The sequence below is a fragment of the Microcebus murinus genome, chromosome X (genome assembly GCF_040939455.1).
Source record: "Microcebus murinus isolate Inina chromosome X, M.murinus_Inina_mat1.0, whole genome shotgun sequence".
Taxonomy (NCBI): domain Eukaryota; kingdom Metazoa; phylum Chordata; class Mammalia; order Primates; family Cheirogaleidae; genus Microcebus; species Microcebus murinus.
This window is the reverse complement of record NC_134136.1, coordinates 103,672,020-103,691,530: the sequence shown is the minus strand read 5'-3', so window position 1 is coordinate 103,691,530 and position 19,511 is coordinate 103,672,020. Positions and strand designations below refer to the sequence as shown.

The 19,511-nt window shown below is 33.1% G+C and overlaps 1 protein-coding gene across 1 annotated transcript in view; it reads right to left on the bottom strand.

Moving 5' to 3' along the window:
- Positions 1-19,511, bottom strand: part of IL1RAPL1 (interleukin 1 receptor accessory protein like 1) — a 1,316,165-nt gene that overhangs the window by 846,360 nt on the left and 450,294 nt on the right. The window lies entirely within an intron of this gene.

The following is a 19,511-nucleotide window of genomic DNA, read 5'->3' as shown; positions in this document are numbered from 1 at the left end:
CAGTATGGAGATACCTCAAAGAACTAAAAGTGGACCTACCATTTGATCCTGCAATCCCACTACTGGATATTTACCCAAAGGAAAAAAGTCATTTTATCAAAAAGACATTTGCACTAAAATGTTTATTGCAGCACAATTCACAATCACAAAGATGTGGAATCAACCCAAGTGCCCATCAATTCATTAGTGAATTAATAAAATGTGTTATATGTACACCATGGAGTGCTACTCAACCATAAAAAATGAATTAGTGCATTTTGCAACAATCTAGAGGGAACTAGAGACTGCCCTTCTAAGTGAAGTATCACAAGAATGGAAACACAAATACCACATGTAGTTACTATTAAATTTGAACTAACTGATCAGCACTCATGTGCACAGATAGAAGTAAAACTCAAAGGAAATCATACAGGTAGGAGGGGGGAGGAGGGGCTGGGTGAAATCATATCTAATGGGTACAATGCACACTATCTGGGTGATGGACACACTTATAACTTTGACTCAAGCAGTACAAAAGCAATCCATGTAACCAAAACATTTGTACCCCCATAATATTCTGAAATAAAAAAACAAAAACAAAGAGTCAATATTTTAAAACTTTTTTCTATTAATATATTTAAGTCATTTATAGTTCATCTCCTACTATCTTTTTTGGCCAGCATATAGTAGCAAGTGTATAGGAGAAATATTAATAATGCAGAGGTATTCATATATCTTTTGTCTACTTCCTTTTGCAATTCACCATCCTCATCTCACATTAAATGTACCAAGAGATCCAGACTTACATGTCCACTTGCTAATTCTGGCTCATGATGTATCAAGTTTGGGCAATGATCAATGTGGGAAGACATAGCCCTGGGAGATGAAAACAAGGATCCAAGGGAATTATTGTACAAAGTAAATTTGGAAGAACTTCAAGGCCATGAAAGACACTTGATGCCCATCTGTGTCAGGTCCATGTTTAGTTTCATATCCTCTGTTCCATTTGTAGTGCCGCCAACTTCTCAAGTACCAGGAGAGGAATGGTGGAAGGTGTTAATTAGGGCCTTGATATCTGCTGCTTCAAAGTAAATTATAAACACTCTTAAAGTTCAGATAGTAAAGACAAATTATAGCTTGCTAAATACAGTGTAAGCTAGCCAATACAATCTACTCAGTTTGGAGGCAATACATGTCATTCTGTATTCATGGCAACTGAAACCAAAGTAGGATGTCAAAATGAAAAAGTTTTTTTGGATACTAAAGGTTTTCAGGAAATGGGATGGTATAAAGAATAGAAATGTGTTTTATATTATTAAGCATCTACAAAATTTACCCTGAGATAACAGAAGAATTCATAAATTTGAGATGACTCCCATAATAAGGCAAAGCTTCTAGGCATGTTTCACATCCCATGCACTCCAAAAACATTAACTAATTCCTGAACTATAAGAGAAATGAACTGATATAGAACCAGATGGTCATGGGGTGATCTATTCTTGAGCAATGTAGGAGCTATTATCTCTAATATAATTTCATTCCTACTTGTAAATCTACATACCCCATGTGTTAACTTGATGGCAGCGTCCACAATGGCTGGTGAGTACTACTCAGGAAAGGAAAACAATTTTATAAGTGCCTTCCAGCATGGTAATAAAAGTAAGAAATGAAAATTAGATGCTTTAAAAAATGTATGCTTGATAGGATTGAATGATAGAAGATCATGCATAGGTTTTCTGAAAAATATTCAAAATGTAAAGTAGGTGTGTGTGTGTGTGTGTGTGTGTGTGTGTGTGCATGTGTGTATGTGTTCTGCAGGAAACGTCTGAAGAAAGAAAGGCATGGTGAGTCAAGGGTTTAGTGTGCCATTTAGTGACCGTGACAATAATATGCAGCTGAAAATAGCAAAAGAATGGACTAGGAATAGCAATTGGAAATCATTTATAAAACTACTATATAAATCTCAAACTACCAAATCAAGTGATTGTCATATATATGCACTGATGTATTTTTCTCATTATAATGCTTTGGAAGAAAAGAACTCAGTTTACAACAACCTACAGATTAGATTAAGTTTCCAAATATTTACTATTTTTCCCTCATTGTTAGGGCAGAAGAAATACAAAATTAACTTTATTTCTTCCAAATGTACATTGCAGCATGAACGTGGTAGATAATATTATTAGTAACAACATTTTAATGCATTTCACTATGCACTTCAATTTCCTCATAGTACTAAAATGCATAATTTCAAAGGCATCTGATATATATTTCCCAAATTAGAATATGCTTCCTTTACAATATGGACATCATTAAAGCAATTTACCTGAGCTGGCTAAGCAAAGAAAGCTGGGTGGTTGAATCTTGATAGCTTTACTAGTTTCATAAAACAAGACTAAACACATTTGCTGGGGGAGAGAAAGGGGATCAGGGTGGAAACACTCTATTTATTGCATGGAGGAGAAAGCTGCTTTGTATCCAGCTATTTTTATACAGCTCTGACTTACCCTGACCTAGACTATTACAATAGAAATGTAAGCACTATGCCCTTCAATCATTCACAATGCAGCCAGAGTTACTGTTCTAAAGACCTAACTGACCATGTCACTCCTACTGGTTAAAATCCCCTCTGTCTCTGGCTTCCCTTTGCCTACAGAATGAAGTCTGAACTCTTTAAAAAGGCATAAAAGTTCTGTACATCTGGCTTTGACCTGCCCCTTCTATCCCATTCCATTATCTTCCCTCGTCCCATTGACTGAACTTTCCAAATGCCTGAACTTTTCAGCATTTCTTGAACAACACTGCTTTAATTATTTCATGCTTTTATATCTGTTGTTCCCTGTGCCAGAAATGGCCTTCTTGCATCTCACTGTACCTGGAAAATACTTCATTGGCTTTTAAAACCAACCTCAAATGACTTAACTTCCCTGTCTCCTTTGAAGCTTTTTCCTACACTTTCAGGGAGTTCTTTGCTTTTTATGTTTCTATAGCACCTTTTACTTATCCAATGATACTTATCAAAATTTATCCTAGTTGGGTGCTTATTAGCTATCTCCTTTTGGCTGAAGAAAACCATTTCTTACTCATTTCTGCATTCCAAAAACCCAGTATCCTACCTGGCTTAATTGAATGAGATTGGGTTAAAGCCACTCAATGAATACCAGGTAGAAGACAGCCTAGTATAAAGGTTCATCTCATTTCAGGTACCACATGATAGGTGTACACAAAACAATCTGAGTTCTTTAAAAGTTATGTAACTGATAGAAGTGAAGGATATAAGACATCGAGTATCAATAGTTTCATTGCTTAGTTTATCTACTTTGATAAAACAAATTTATGTGGACTAGGCTAGAATTTAATAAAAAGTATTATCTAAGTGACAATGGTCTTATTATAGATATATAAAGTTTAAGAAAATCCACTAATTTGAAACCAGTGAATATAAGAACTATTAGAATATTTTTGTGTATTACTCAAATCTACATGTTATCCAACAATACCTATAAGTTTTATAGACTTCATTTTTCTACTGATTATGGCAAGCTGCTAAGGGGTAATACTTAATCAGTGATTTTGTGATTTTTAATTTTTATTAGCATGTTAAATATATTAATTACTCATTAGGGAATTGCTTAGTACTTTACACAAGTGATTGTTTACCTATAATTCTCATAATAACCCTACCAGTGGGTCCTACTGTTACTTCTATTTTTTTAGTGGGAAACAGAAACTTAGATTGAACTGGTTCAAAGTCTGCAACTCATCGTGGTGAAACCAGGATTCAAACTCAAGCAGTCTCTGACATTATGTTATGCTCTAAGTATGAAAGTTGAAAAGGGGGAAAATTATATAAACTGTTATACCTCCCACCTTGCAACCTGCCTTATAAACATTGTTATTTGCATTCATTTTAAATTCTAGCTAGGCCCTTAACTGGTGCAAAACAGGCTATTTTGTAGAACATTTCAACGATAAAATCATTATAGCTTAACAATGAGGGAATATTTTCCTTCACTTAAACAAACAATCCCACATCCAAAGGTGATCGAGAAGCTAGTATTTTCCACATTTCAAAAACACATTAATGTTTCATTTTGAGAGTTTGCTATTTTTCAGTCTAAATCAAGGATGCTTGAAAAACCTGTTTCATTTTTCTTACTAGTAGCATGAAACATACATAAGTATTTAACACTAAATTTAATCTTTATGCAATAGGGATTCCAGAAGGCCTTTAATATACATCATGGAGGACTTCCACTTACAGAACAGCAGTGTGATTCACTCTGTAGTTTCACTCCCAAGAAAACAATCACAATTAGTGAAAATTATTAAAACCAAACAAACAGCCATTTAAAGTCTCTGTAAACTGCCCTATGGACATACAGCAAATGAAGAGCATTTTTTCAAGAAACTCTACCAAATCTCAGCAAAAATAGGGAGAGTCTGTGGCATTTAGACATGGTCTGCTTTTTTCCTATGCCCTCTACATATCCGAATGGAAGCGCCAATCTGGGCAGGTGTGGCCAGTAAAGTGGGGCTTACTATCTCCCCAGCTCCCAAAGAATATGTTCTCTTCCTGAGAGCAACAGGCCATTAGCATTTGCCATGCCCTATAGCTCCATGTCACAGAGACTAAATTCCTGGTGAGTGCAGTTGAGGGAATATGAGCTTCCTTCCTCCATCCAGACCCTACTCATAGTGAAGAGGCTCTAGACCAGGTGAGTCATGCTGAGAATATTGGAGCTGGGCCCTGATTGCCCTCACCTCATCTTGTTCCTATGGCAAAAGTTACATGCTGGGGAAGATAAGCTGAGAAAACCAGAGGCTATAGACTCTGCTCAACACCCTGCTCATAAAGTAGGGGTGTCACTTCAAGAGAAGCAGGACACTGGCCTTGCACCAAGGTTTGGAGCAAGGGCTCAGAGGTTTCACTCAGGGCAAATAGCAATCCATGAGAAAAGAAAGCTCCAAAGCATTCCTTACAGGAAGAGCCTTTATCTAAAACGGTATGGAGAAGTTCAAGCCTGAGAGCGCTCTCAAATGCAATAGATATTTTGGTAGTAAGTAATGAAGAGCAACATGATAAACCATAGAATAGCTAGTTCACTGGAGAGAACTAGGGAAAGACAGCTTAGAAGAGTATTCCTGAGGACAGAAAAACACTCACAGACTTTCTCAAAAACTGCCTTGCAAAGGGGTTTGAGTTTAACCAGATCGGAATGTGGAGCAATTTTATACCTCAAGGTATTGTTAATAGCAATAGAACAATCAGCAGGAAAATAATGGAGTGGAATAACTTAGCCTAATACCAGCAAAAGAAGACAATGTAACAGAGAGATCAGAGAAACAGGCAGCCAAAGACAGTCCTCATGAATTCACTGTCATCCCAGGGTGGCTACGCACATGCCCAAAGCTGCCTCCCTCTGAGGAAGGACATTAGAGGCTACATACTGCCATTTTACTAAAATTGTCCAGTCAAGTCACAAAACAAATAAATAAACAACAACAACAACAATCTCCAGATTAGGGGGATAAATATTCAAAGTTGTTATAATATATTATCTACAAAGTTTCATTTTCAACAAGAAAATTACAAGTCAGGCAAAGAAAAAGGAAAGTGTGCCCCATGCATAGGAAACAAAGCAGGCAACAGAAGCTGCCTGTAAGAGGGACCAGATGTCAGGTTTAATGTACAAAGAATTCAAAGCAGCCATTCATTACAAACATGTTCAAAACAATAAAGGAAACCATATTTAAAGAAGTGAAGGAAACTATGATGGCAATGCTATATCAAATGGAGTTATTAATGCAGAGATAGGAATTATTTAAAAGAACCAAATGAAAATTCTGGAGTTAAAATTTATCACAACTAAAATAAAAAAAATTTGTAGAGGGGCTCAATACTAGACTTGAAATGGCAGAAGAAAGAATTGGCAAACCTGAAATAGATCAATAGAGATTATGCAATCAGAAGAACAGAGAGAAAATAGAGTGAAGAAAAATTTGCAAAGCCTCAGAGAAAGCTGGGACACCAATAAATACACAAACATGCATTTAATATGAGTATTGTAAGGAGAGGACAGAGAATGAGAAAGGAACAGAAAAAATATGGCTGAAAATTTCCCAAATTTGTCAAAAAAACCATTAATCTCTACATCCAAGAAGCATGACAAACTTCAAGTATAATAAACACAAAGAGATCCACAAAGAGAGTAAAAATGCTGACAGCCAAATACAAAGAGAAAATCTTTATCTCAGTAAGAGAAAAACAATTCATTACTTACAAAGGAATTCCAACAATACAAATAGCTCACTTCTCAGCAGAAATAATGGAAGTGAGAGACAATGGGATAGTATATTCAAAGTGATGAAAGAAAAAAAAATCCTCAAGCCAGAATCTTATACCCAGTAAAGCTATCTTTCAAAAATGAGGGTGAAGTGAAGACATTCCCAAACAAAAACTGAGAGAAAATGACCATAAGCCAAATCCTCAACAATAACAACAAAAAAGGAGCACTGGTAAAGGTAATTATGTAATTATAAAAAAAACAGTCTAAAGGCAAATTTTTTCTCCTATCTAAACTGATTTCAAAGGCAATTATATAAAATAACAGGTATGTAATTTTATTGTTGGGCCCAAAACATATACATTACATGATATATTTGACAATAACAACACAAGGAAAGTGAGTGGTAGCAAAGCTATACTGGCATAAGTAAATGGCACCAGAGGGTAACTCATATCCTCAGGAAAAAATAATAAAGAGAATAAGAAATAGTAAGTTAAAAAGTTAATATACCAAACTCTATAATTATTTACTTGTTCTCTTTCCTTCTATCAACTTTTAAAAAATGCATCATGGATTTCTTCTCTGGCAGGAACCCCAGCTTCCCAACTTCTCTGATCTTTATAATACAGCTTCAGAAAGTAGAGCATAAAAAAAGAGACAACCGATCAAATCACTGTAAAATAATAAAACAAGGACTTTGTGTGGCCCTTGGAGCATGATGGTATCCCCAAACTTATTTGGTCAGTAATCATTTCTTAGCAGAGGTTGTTAAAAAGAGCTATCTTATTACTCCCAATATCTCCTTGTAATGCCCATACTAGTAAAATATGTCTAGCCTTATTTTCCACCTTGCAAGAGAAGGAAGGATCAATCTGATTAGCAAGATTCAAGTCTGGTATTCATCGGTCTATGTTTCATGGCCGAGCAAATGTGTCTTCCTTCTCTCTGCCCTATTTGTACGTATGAGGTAACGACTCACCCTTACAGCTGGTTGGGTCTATCTATGCCTTCCTGACACACTTATCCTTCCATGGATGGATCTCAAGGCATAGAATCAATGGGGCAGTGTATAGGAGGTCAGATTGTGGCAGTAGGTTCAATATTTCAGGGAAATATTACCATACAATGACTTTCATGTTTACATAGTAAAAAATTAGGGATTCTAGAAATGCCATTTTCAACTTCCTATTAAGATATACACATTACCAGGAAAAAAAGCACTGAATTTAAAAAATATGACACAGTCAGAGACCAAAATTTAGGGGGGGATTTTCATTATCTTAAGTATTTTGGGGGTTAAATTAAAGAAATATAATTCTGGACTATGCATATTTTGACCTCTGGATAGGAACTCCCAGGATATTTTCAAGAGTGTAAGGCTTCTTAAGTATTCAACATTGCACTAACCATAAATCAGGCATTTACTTCCTTGGTTCATTAGAAATACCACAGTCTTACTAATAGTTTTTTTTTTTTTTCTTATTTTGGCTTTTTTGTAGTAGCTTCCCACTTTCTACAAATATTCAGACATTATAAATCACAGATTAAAATATTAACACAGTTGAGGAACAAAAGTAGACAGATAACCATACTTCATGCTCAAATAGGCACTTCAGGAAAAGCAGAAATGTGTGTAGAGAAGAGTCTAGAACAGTACATACTGAGGATGTAGACTTATATGTATAACACTGTGTAGAAAGTAAGTACAAAGATTGGCAAAATGCTTATTATTGAAATTTGCAGATGAATATTCACTTATTCCCCATTTTGTATATATTTGGAAATTTCCATAATAAGAGTTTAAGTTAAAAAAACATAAATACAGAATGCTTCTGATTTTTTAATATGGTTAGAGGATATGATAGTTTTATCTGCAGAAAATTCCACATCCATCAGGAAAGCAGCACTGGGTAAAGGCTGACTAGGCACTGGGAATGGGTTTAGATTACATACATCAATCTCCACACATCAAGGAAAAAGAGAAGGTCTGTACATAAATGCTGGTACTAAACACTAAGTATACATAAGGCTTTTCTAATTTAAGACTCAGTGAACAGAACAATAAGAAGTTGTTTGTGGAAATTTTCTGAATCAATATGCATACACTAATTTCGAAGCTTAGAAAATGAATGAGACTTTCCATTTTTTTCCACAGAAATCAGACAGAATTTTAGAAAATGTCCTGACCAGCCATAAAATGCTAAAATGCATGCACTTGAAAAAAGGAGCTGCGGTCAAAGGAATCATAGTAAGAGAAAGGCTAAAATGAAAGCAAACAATAAAAAGGAAGCTTCATTAAAACAAGACAAGAGTACAGTGCTTTGGTTTGGGTATTTTTCCTCTCAGACTCATGTTGAAATTTGATCTCCAATGTTGGAGGTAGGGCCTGGTGGGAGGTGTTTGGGGGAGGATCCCTCATGAATGACTTGGTACCATTCTCAGGGTAGTGAGTTGTCACTCTGTTAGTTCCCATGAGATCAGATTGTTAAAAAGAGCCAGGCACCTCTCTCTGCTATCTCTTGCTTCCTTCCATTCACCATGTGATGTCTGCTCTGTCTTCCCCTTCTCTATGAATGGAAGTTTCCTGAGTCTCTTACCAGAAGCAGATGCCAGCACCATGCTTCTTATATAGCCTGCAGAAACATGAGCCAAATAAACCTCTTCTCTTTATAAATTAGCCAGCCTCAGGTATTCCTTTATAGGAATTCAAATAGATTAATACCTGTAGTAACATCCAAAATGTAATAGATAAAAATACACAATAGAGTTGTAAAGAGAATTATACAACCCAAAATCAAATCAGTATGATTTTTTATTGTTTGAAATTTTATTACTTTTATTATTGCTTCACATTAAGCACATCTCTAAGTACTGTTAATTATTACTTCAGGAAAATAAGCTCTACATATTTTGCTTTTAATTTTCATTATAATATTCATATTCTAGAATCTTACCATCTCATAACTGACTCATTTGATACAGCCATTTACCTGGTCTCAAACTTTACTGCTTATTTATATAATATCTTGCATTACTCTTTAACTGATTTATGATTATCATTATATATAATTTTGCCAGAGCAAATTACATTCAATTATGACTTCATTATGACACTCTTAAGTGACTCTTGGAAAAAAGGCCTTTTCAGCAAAATAAAATACAGGCATATCTGTTATATGTCACTTTACAAGTTCACTCGAGGGTTATTTTATTTAATATTCTAGGGGAATATACCTGTGTTTTACTTTCTACTTCTACTGGTATAGTAAAAAATATTCAAATTACTTATAATCAACCAGGTAAATGGAAGTTTTCTCTTGCAGTTGAAATTCAGTTCCATATAATTGCCTTTAACTTACTCTAGTGGAATGTCATTATCTCATCTGAAACATATTATATTAAGTTAATATCAATTAAATTTAAAAACATACACAACCAAGAGTATAGAACTAAAATATTTTTCTTCTTACATCCCGTGTCCCTTGTATTCAGAATTTCTGATATTAAATATCTAAATTTCAAAAGGGGTCAATTTTTGAAACTGAAAAAGTTCTAGAACTTGGTTATATCTAAATGCATACTGCTAACTTTGTACACAGACTAATTTGACTAAATTTATTTTTATTTGTTAGTGTACAATTTATCTTTACTTTGGAAATGACAAATGAAGAACTAGACTCACAGTATTACCAACAAAAGCACTACAGTCTCTTATCAATTTTCCAAAAGCTAGTTTATAAATAAAATTTAAAACACATGAAATTACAGTTTCTTCATTAGCAGAAATATATGTAGCTTAGCTATCTTCACTATATGACTTTTAATTGCAGAGAAATTCACTGATAACTTTAATCTTGTATATCATCACAACCTGCATCTGTTCAGTTTAAAACAAGCATGCTCATCAGAACAGGTGTTATGATTTCCAAATTGATTAGTAAAAACGCTTTATAGTCTGGAATAGTGTTTTATAGTTTGTAAAGCACTTTAAGAATTATTGTTCAATTGTTTAGTTAGATTAAATAAACATTTGATTATTGTATTTAAGTATTATATACCAATAATAAAAATATGGTACTGATAGGTACAATGAAATATTTTGGGTTCACTTTCTTCAGATACTAAAATAAATCAATATTTATTATAAGGCACTGCTCTAGCCAAACATTTCATATATTCGTTATAAGGACTTGACATATTTAACCCCATTATGATCTCATTATAAAAATCTAGAACATACTCTGTAATATATGAATAAGTCAGTCTTTTCCATTTTATCCTAAATGAAAGTAACCTTATATAATACCTGCCTATTACAAATAGTTATTGTTTATAAATAACTACTATCAAAATTATTTTAACAGTAATATTTAATATGCAAAATATACCTAACTGAGAAATATTGATAATAGTACTGTTTTTATCATTTCTATAGAACTTTATTTAAAATAATTTAACATTTTGTAGTATCTTATTTAATCCTCATGACAATCTGGAGTAATTATTAAAGGAGGTACAGATGGATTTGTTCAGAGTTAAAATTTAAGGTGCTCGAGTGGTAAAAATTCTGGAATATGACATTTCATATGTGATCATTGGATTGGATCTTGAAGATTCGGTGAAGCCCTCATGAATGGAATTAGTGCCCTTGTAAAATAGGCCTAGGGGAGCTCATTCACCTATTCCACCATGTGAGGATGCAGTGAGAAGGCAAGCCCTCATCAGACATTTCATCTGCCAGCACCTTAGACTTCCCAGCCTTTAAAACTGTGAGAAATAAATTTCTGTTGCTTATATAAGCCACCTAGTTAATGGTATTTTGTTATAGCACACAATGGGGATGAGGCAGGAGGAAACTGCCAAGGAAATCTATAATGGCTGACCATATTATTAAGGATTCAGATAAAGGTGAGGATTACAATTTATAGGAATATCACTCTTCATGGTTGTGGGGGTTTTCTCTGCCATTAGTCAGCTGTGAGGGTCTAGGTTTGGAAAAGTATATGAGTTTATTTGGCTAGGGTGATAAGTGCAAGTTGATGTGAGGAGGAAAAAGGGCAATTTTCTAGAAGATTTGTCTTCAAGTAGTTGTCCAAATGGCAGAATATAATACAAAAAGAAAAAGAACATGAAGGCTACACCAGAAAGTTAGTAAACCACAGTAACAAGGAAGAGATGACAAGAAATTCAAAAAAGCAGAGCGGGTTCTTTGATGCTGATAAAAAAATGAATCAAATACTCAGTGAGTAAGCCACAGCTCCTCATGACATCTGCAATCAAGAAAGAATAATAGGGATGCCCATTATCAGATAGCTTCAAAAGACAATGCCCACCACTATTTCAAAGTTGAATATTTTGAAGTATTTCCTATTTATAAAGAATTGCCTTATCTAAGCTTGCCTTCTTGTTATCCATGCTGGCAGGTCCAAAGAATGGCTCATGTGTTATTTCTTTTAGTAAGTTTGGGAAACTAATTTAACTTCATATTAAGGAACAAAGCTCATGTGGAATTTTGTAAATTTAGATCTGAAAAAAACTTTTATTTTTTAATTTTTTAAACATTTAAGTATACATGTCCAAACTGTTTATATAGTTTATTTCCAACTTTTAAGTGTTTAGCATTTACTTGAGTTCTACAAAGTCTTTAATTGGTTTTCATATATTTACAATGTCAATTTGCAAGTCTACTTTCTTTAAATATAGAAATTTTATATTATATTCAGAGAATAGTATTAAAAATGGCATATTTCTCCTCATGATGAAAAAAAGCAGTTTTAATAGTGATTAATCAAGATATTTTAAGGCATATTTGTATCATTTTTATCTTTACTTGTCTAATTAGTGTACAGTAATAAAAAAGATGCTAGAATCCCTAAGTTAGGTTCATAATAAAATATTTTCAATGTTTTCTTTTTAAAGAAAAATATTATTCAAGTATTTTTATTATAGATTATATTGAAAAACTAAATTTAAAAAAACAAAAATGTTTTCAGATTCTTAAATTCAAAACTTCAGATTAAGTATTTTTAAAATATGTTTAACTTAAATTGTTGTGTAGATAGCCTTGGCATTGTACATGACATTTAAAAACTAGAATGATGTAACATCAGTCATGCAGACATATTTATTATGAATACTCAAAAGTAAGGTATTATCTATCACCACATTTTTTAAACAAAATGTATGTGCTGGGTAAAGTTGATCGGATAAGAGAGATGGTTTTGTAGCTTTGTTCCAACTATTTCCAACAAAGTTGTAAAGGTTAAGAGAAAATTATTTTGCCCAAACACATTGGTTATATTTTTGTATGCTTCATGTCATCCATATGATTGGATTTTATATTGAAATCAGTGATAAATGTTCTTGAGTGATTAACAATGCATACACTTTCTGATTTTAAAACTACATTGATTTAATTGACAGCTTAAAGTGTAACTGCTTGTGAATTTATGCCAAATTACTTCTGAAATATAGTCCTCTAATTTAAATCAATTTGACAAATATCTATAGAATCTATCCAAAGGCACTGTGTAGAAGTAAGAATAACAATGTAAGACCACTGGTCACGTCATCAAGTATTTCACTATCTAGGAGAGCAAAGAGCCAAGAAATAATATTTCAAGGCAGACAACACACAAGAAGAACAGGCAACAACAACAACAAAAAAGCTGAGAGAGCATACCTGAAAGTACAGACAATTCTCGACTTGAAGGATTGGGACATCTATGCTAAGAAAACATTGAATTTTGAACAATGAGAAGGAGGGAAAAAAAGGGGAAGAAAGACTCTCTATCAGTAACATATGCTGAATAAATGTTATAGGATAGACTTGTAAGAAGAACAAAAGTTATTTAAAAATGAATATTTCAAACTGTCTTCCATTTCATCAACTTTTTCTTTTTTACAGAAAAGAGTTCTTGGTTTTAATGTCAGCTTCTGAATTTTATTATACAAAGTCAAACAAAAATAACTGAAGCAGATAGAACACTAAAGGAAATAAACAGGCTACATTTATTTACAACTAAAGTGTTGAGGAGGTAGAGTAAAAAAAATGTAAAGCAGTAACTGCAGAGTTTTGGGAAGTGTGAGGAGTTGTTGTGGAAGAGATAGAGTGAGAGACTGCCTTTTCAATATAGAGCACTGGGAGAGACACTAATGGTGGAAAAGGATATTTTTGTTATATGAATTGTAAATAGTGCCCCCTTTCACCTTGGTGTTTCATTGTGAGATATAGTAAATGATTTTGAAATAATTTTATTTACTTTTTGAGTACCAGATTGTTTCCTTGACCATGATACCATTCAAAGACTGGACCATATGAAACCTGGAGATTTTTTTGGTTACACAAAGTTGGAGGAACTACAAAGGGGAATGACAGAATAAAGGCTGAAAATGTAGGTGTAGGTCAGACTGTGAATAACTTTGAATGCCGTTTCAAGAAGCTGATATTCCACAGGCAAATGTTTCGTGATTAGTCATATGATCAGATATATGTTTTAAAAAGACAATTCAAGCAGTGGTGTGTAGGATACTATAGAAGTAAGAAAGATAAGGGAGGTAAATATTAGATAGGAAAGGTAGTAGAGTCCAGATACATTTTCGGCATATAAGCAACTGGTTATAGCAACAGGTAAAATTTAGTTGATGAGGGAGAAAGGTAAATAAAAATGACTATTGCAGATTCTCCAATAGAATGCAGTTCCTTATTTATAGCCAAATATTACAATATTATATTGAGAGGTTATTAGCCATAAATATTTGAAAATATTACTCTTCAAATTGAATATTTATCCAGTATCTCTTCCTCAATCACATTCAATATTTTATCGTAAAGACAATAAAAATGTCACCTTATTTTATAGCCTTTCCCAGTATGAAACAAGAATGAAATTTTTCTTTAAAACTATAATCAAATAGGAATCTTAATTTCCATTAGTATTAGCACTTGGACGTAGAAAAATAAAATTTCAGATTGAAACCTTAAATCAAGACACAGATTTTAAAAATATTTATTCCAGCCTTTTAAAGTAGAAATAATAGCATGTAGGTGATCTATACGCCCCAACTCCTCATGTTCAAAATTCCTAACTCTAAAGAGATAAATACTTAGCTCATGTCAATCACAAAGATTACACTGGTGCCATGAGTTAGAAATTATCTTCCCCTATTCTTTATTCATAAATTATAACTTCTGCATTCTTCCATGTATTCTTTTGCTCATTCATTCAATAATCTTTTAAGTGCTAATATTTGACCCCGTTGTGAGGTGTTAGTTATCAAGAAGTCATATGGCAGCAGAAGGACATATGAATAAACAAATAAATGCAATTAATTATGTGGAAAAATTAGAAGATGGAATCATAAGCTTTGGTGTCCAATTGAAGAGAGTCAATGGTGGGAAAAATAGGAGAGAGTGACGGAAAAGAGAATATTAGAAGATTCCCAGAATTATCAAGATTGAGAACTTCTTGAGTATAAGGGTCATATGCTGTACAGCTTCTTATCTTTAGATATGTGCTTCTGAAACTCAGGTAGCACTTGGTAAACGTTAGCTCAATGAATAAATCTCTACCTCTCACTAGGATATAAGCCTCTTGAAGAGAGGAACTATGAATAAGTTTATAATCTTTCACTGTACATAAGTATTTGCTAAATATGATAAGATAAATTTAATAACTAGTGGATTTTGGCATCCTCTTTCTTCAGTAGTTTAGTTTACTACCAGGGGCTTTCAAAATGACTGAAGTCATATTCCCCCCACTTCTTTTTTTGTTTTTTTCGTGAACTGCCTCTTGATGTTGTTTGTAGCTTTATATTTTGTAGTATTTATGTCTACAGATTGGTTTTTATAAATGGTTTATGCAAACAAGATATTAACAATTTGTAAAATAGATCAATGCATTTCACATAACACACTGTGTATTGAGGAAACATAACATGATGTCTTCTAATTGATTTATGGAATATATCCCCTTGGTTTATGGCTATTCCTGGTCCCACACCTCTCTCTACTCACCTTCTTCAATCATTGAAAATTTACTGAGTACATTGCTTAGAAATAAAACCAATAAAATTTTTAAAACAGTGAAACTGTTAAATAAGTTTTAATTGGTAACATAGAGATAGAACAATCATTAAATCAGGTGAATTTATGAACATCTGAAGTAAAGTCGGCCCACTGACACCAGGGGTGGGAGACAGACTTTCCCCAGCAGACAGATAAGCCCCAGGGTCACTTTTCTCACATACACCAAAATCCCTTCCTGCTTCTAATTAGAATAATTCTAATTGTCATGGGTTACCTGATATTCTAGTTAAGTATTTACCTGGCTATTTTAAAATATGCTAATAAATTCAGGGAATTTGAGAATTTCCAATGATTAATCCATTGGAGTGAGAATTCTAACCAATATCTTCCTCCCATACCTAACTGATTAGCTAAATTATGGACATGAACATTTTAATCATACAATAGAAGGAAAGAGAGTTTTGTTCCGAGAGTACTTTGGTAGATAAAACTGGCATGGATCAGTAGAATTAGACAGTTGTGGCTAGAGATGTAAGGATCAGCCCTAAAAAATGTAACAGAATGACTTACTTTTGGCTGCCATGCTTACTAAAAATGTGTGTATGCGTGTATGCGTTTCTATGAACTCAAAACATTACAGCTATAATAAAATGTGCAGTGGTTCTTAACTACTCAAATTGCCAATTGCTTATTCATTTGCAACCCCCTATCAAGTCTATAATTACATTACTTCATCTGCCTCTCTATTTTTCCATTTAAATAACTAGACTTTAGTTTGAATGTGTAATTCTCTATTGAAGTTGGAAGTATTCTAGTGTTTTTGCCTTTCAGATAAAATAACAACATTATCAACTGACATTTACTAAACCACTCCTAGGTTTCTGCAAGCAAGGAACATTGCTAACAACACAGCCATTTGATACTCAAGGGTACAGTATGCTAAAATTGAGACTCAGCTAAACCCTTTTGCTTTGACCTGTTAGTTTTTTTTTAAATACCATGGATACTATTAGTGATAATAATTGTTTATATAACCCTTCCAAATCAATATGTAAGTAAATTGAGAGTTCATTAAAAACTTTCATTGTATGGTAACTAGTGTGTTTTGATTTTGGTAGCTATTCTGATTAGAGACATCAGCTCATACTAAAAATACTACTAAATTATGCAAAGACTTTCCAACATCATTCTTTCAACAGGATAATCAAGTTTCTTTATGCTTGATCTTTCAGTTGAAATCCCAGAAGTTCATGTTCAAAAGCTTTATTTTCTTTTCCCAAAAAATATTTGTTCAGCAAGCTTCATGTAATACTCTACTATTTTCTCAAAGACTTTTTTGCTTTTTTTACCTTTTCACATTAAGCTCTATGAAAACTTTATATTTTTAGGTATACATGAATCGGGTTGCCATTTATAGAAATGATAGTTTCTTTAATTCTGAAACTGTTTTGCTCCCATTTTATTTATTCTACGTGTTTTCAAAGGTATTGCAACAAACATTTTGGGTGTTGAGGATGTTGAAAGGAAGTTTTAAACACACACAGAAAATTCTGCTGTCTTTGCAGTCAATACACAGTACTTGTTCCATCTTTCTACAGTTTAATACCCTGGGTAAAATTTGTTTTCCAAGATAAAATCTGCAGATTATAAACCAACCACAGAGAATAAGAAAAGTCAACTTAATCTCCATTAATATAAACCAAAATGATGGTAGCCTTCCATGAGTGAGCTGCACAGTGAAAATTTCCCTGGAGAAATATTTTCATAAGCAAAGTTTCTGCTCTGTCCATGCTCTTCAAATAGTTCCTTGGCATGAGCATTGATGGAAATATTTCACTTATCAAATCATTCATGGACACAATTTCTCTTATTCTACAGCATCCCAATTTTGGATTTGCCTCAAGTCATAATCCAAGCCATAAGAGAGTAGGGCAAATCAAAAAAATAAAGGAACTATTGATTGTCTTTTTGACAGAGACACATACTATGATTTGAAGAGAGTTACATTCTGCCTAGAAAGTGGAACAGCTGTGGGAGACATATGGAGCTACTGTGGAAGAGAAGCTGCCTGGTTCGTGGAGTGAGACCCTAATCAAAGTGATTGATGCTGGATAAGATGCAGAAATTCAGCAAATTCTCTTCTGAGGAGAGATGCTCTGAAGATGCACAAAATGGTCTAATGAATGGGGCAGGCTGTAGTACCTGGAATGTCCCTAGGATAAATGTTAATTTTAATTGAATGTTATATTACCCCCGATCACCTTTTTCTACTACTAAGTATAAAATGCAAGGAAAATGATTTTTAAGGTTGCTATATTCAGAAATGTATATACGGAACTGCAATTCATAATGCTTTCATCCAAATACTCATTTCAATTACAGATGTGGCATTTTACCTAGGAATAGGTGTGAGTGTATTTTCCTCCATATTTTGAACATTATTATTTTGGTCAGTTTTCATGGACAGAATATGCTTAGTAGCCACATCAAGGAAAATAATAATAAGCAACTTCTAAGTCCTGGTCATATATACAATTAACCTGAATATTTACTATATAATCGTATGAAAGCTAAGTAAGAGAACGGGATTTTGAGAATTATTAGGTAACATCAAGTGTTGATTCAAAGTGATTATTTAAAATATTTCTTTGGCTTCTACTTCTACTCTTAGAAGCTAGCTCTGCTGATACTCTCCAACTGTCTACTTAAATCTAAACCATTCTGAATGATCCATCCAACTAGGACTTGCTTAATAAATGTAAATCAATCATAAAATTAGGCTAAACAAACATGATCTGTTTCAAACTATCACAGTTCATTCCTAAGACCCTGGGTTAGCCACTTCATTAGATTATATTGCTACCCTTGCAGTCCATTAGTATGGATTATTAAAGACCTAAATATATATATAAGCACAGGAGACTCGAGTAAACTGCATTAGATAAAAATAAGCTATAAATCAAAAGAGAAATGGATAAATGTGATATGTGAATTTCATGATGAGATCATCATTTTTATTTTAATCATTGGATCCTGAACAGATCTTAATAATAAGCCATCAATTTGCTTAGACATAATAACCAAGAAATAAAATGAGATTCCTTTGGCACTTTAATCGTCCTAATGTGCACATTGCTGCCAGGATAGAAATTACCCCGTGGGTGTGATTTTTGGAACTTCAATTAATGGTTTCAGATCAGTAGGGTATAACTTCTCATACTAACATGGCCATTAATGTAAGTGGATCTTATTTGATTGAAAGAGTTAATGCGTTAATTCCATTTAATTTATAAAAAAACTGAAAAACAAAACTTTCTGCTCATATGTAAAGGATTTTGAAATGCTCTCATAGTCTCAAAAATAATGAATTATTTTTAAACTTCAGAATGATTAAACTGTCATGACTACTAAGAAATTCTTCTGTCTGAAAATGAATAACAGATTCACAAATGAAGAGAAGTAAAATTATTTGATACAAGTAATATTGTTCATTCTGTTAACAGTTGCTATAGTTAAGTTACTCCTCTGTAATATAAGTCAAATAAATTTATAATAAACATTTATATTAGAGATTTAAACTAAATCAGCACCAGTATCTCATTAATGTGAAGTGCTGTAACTACAAGCTGTAAAAGAATGCATGTGACAATGCACAAATCTTTTTTGTTAATAAATATGTGTAAAAAGAGGCCTCCCTTTCTACCACTGAGATTCAAGATTAACTATAAATTAATCCAAATTCTCAATAATATTAATTACACTCAGCTGTGAGCTTGAAAATGTGTAAAAGAAATGATTCTAATTAGAGACTGACCAAAATTCCCTTTCTAATGAATTTATGCTCATATTAAAGCATCAGTTTTTACAGACTCTAATATAGTACTAAACATACTAGAGCTGTCAATTAATAGCAAAGAATAACAAAGAGTTTACCAAGAGTTTGTCTTCTGGATTAAAAAAAGAAAAAAGTCTAGGCCAAATGGCAATACAGAACATCAAATGATTCCTTAAGATAAAGTTCTTATTTATGTGAACTAAATTAACTCCTTGAAACACCTCAATTAATTACTCAAGTGAGTTTATTCTAATTTGCCCAAGGTGAATCATTTTATGATTAAATCTATCCTGAAATAGACATGAGAAGTCATATACATGCATCTAAATTAGAACATCAATTTCCTTTAAGTTAAAAAGTCAATCTAATAGCATAATGA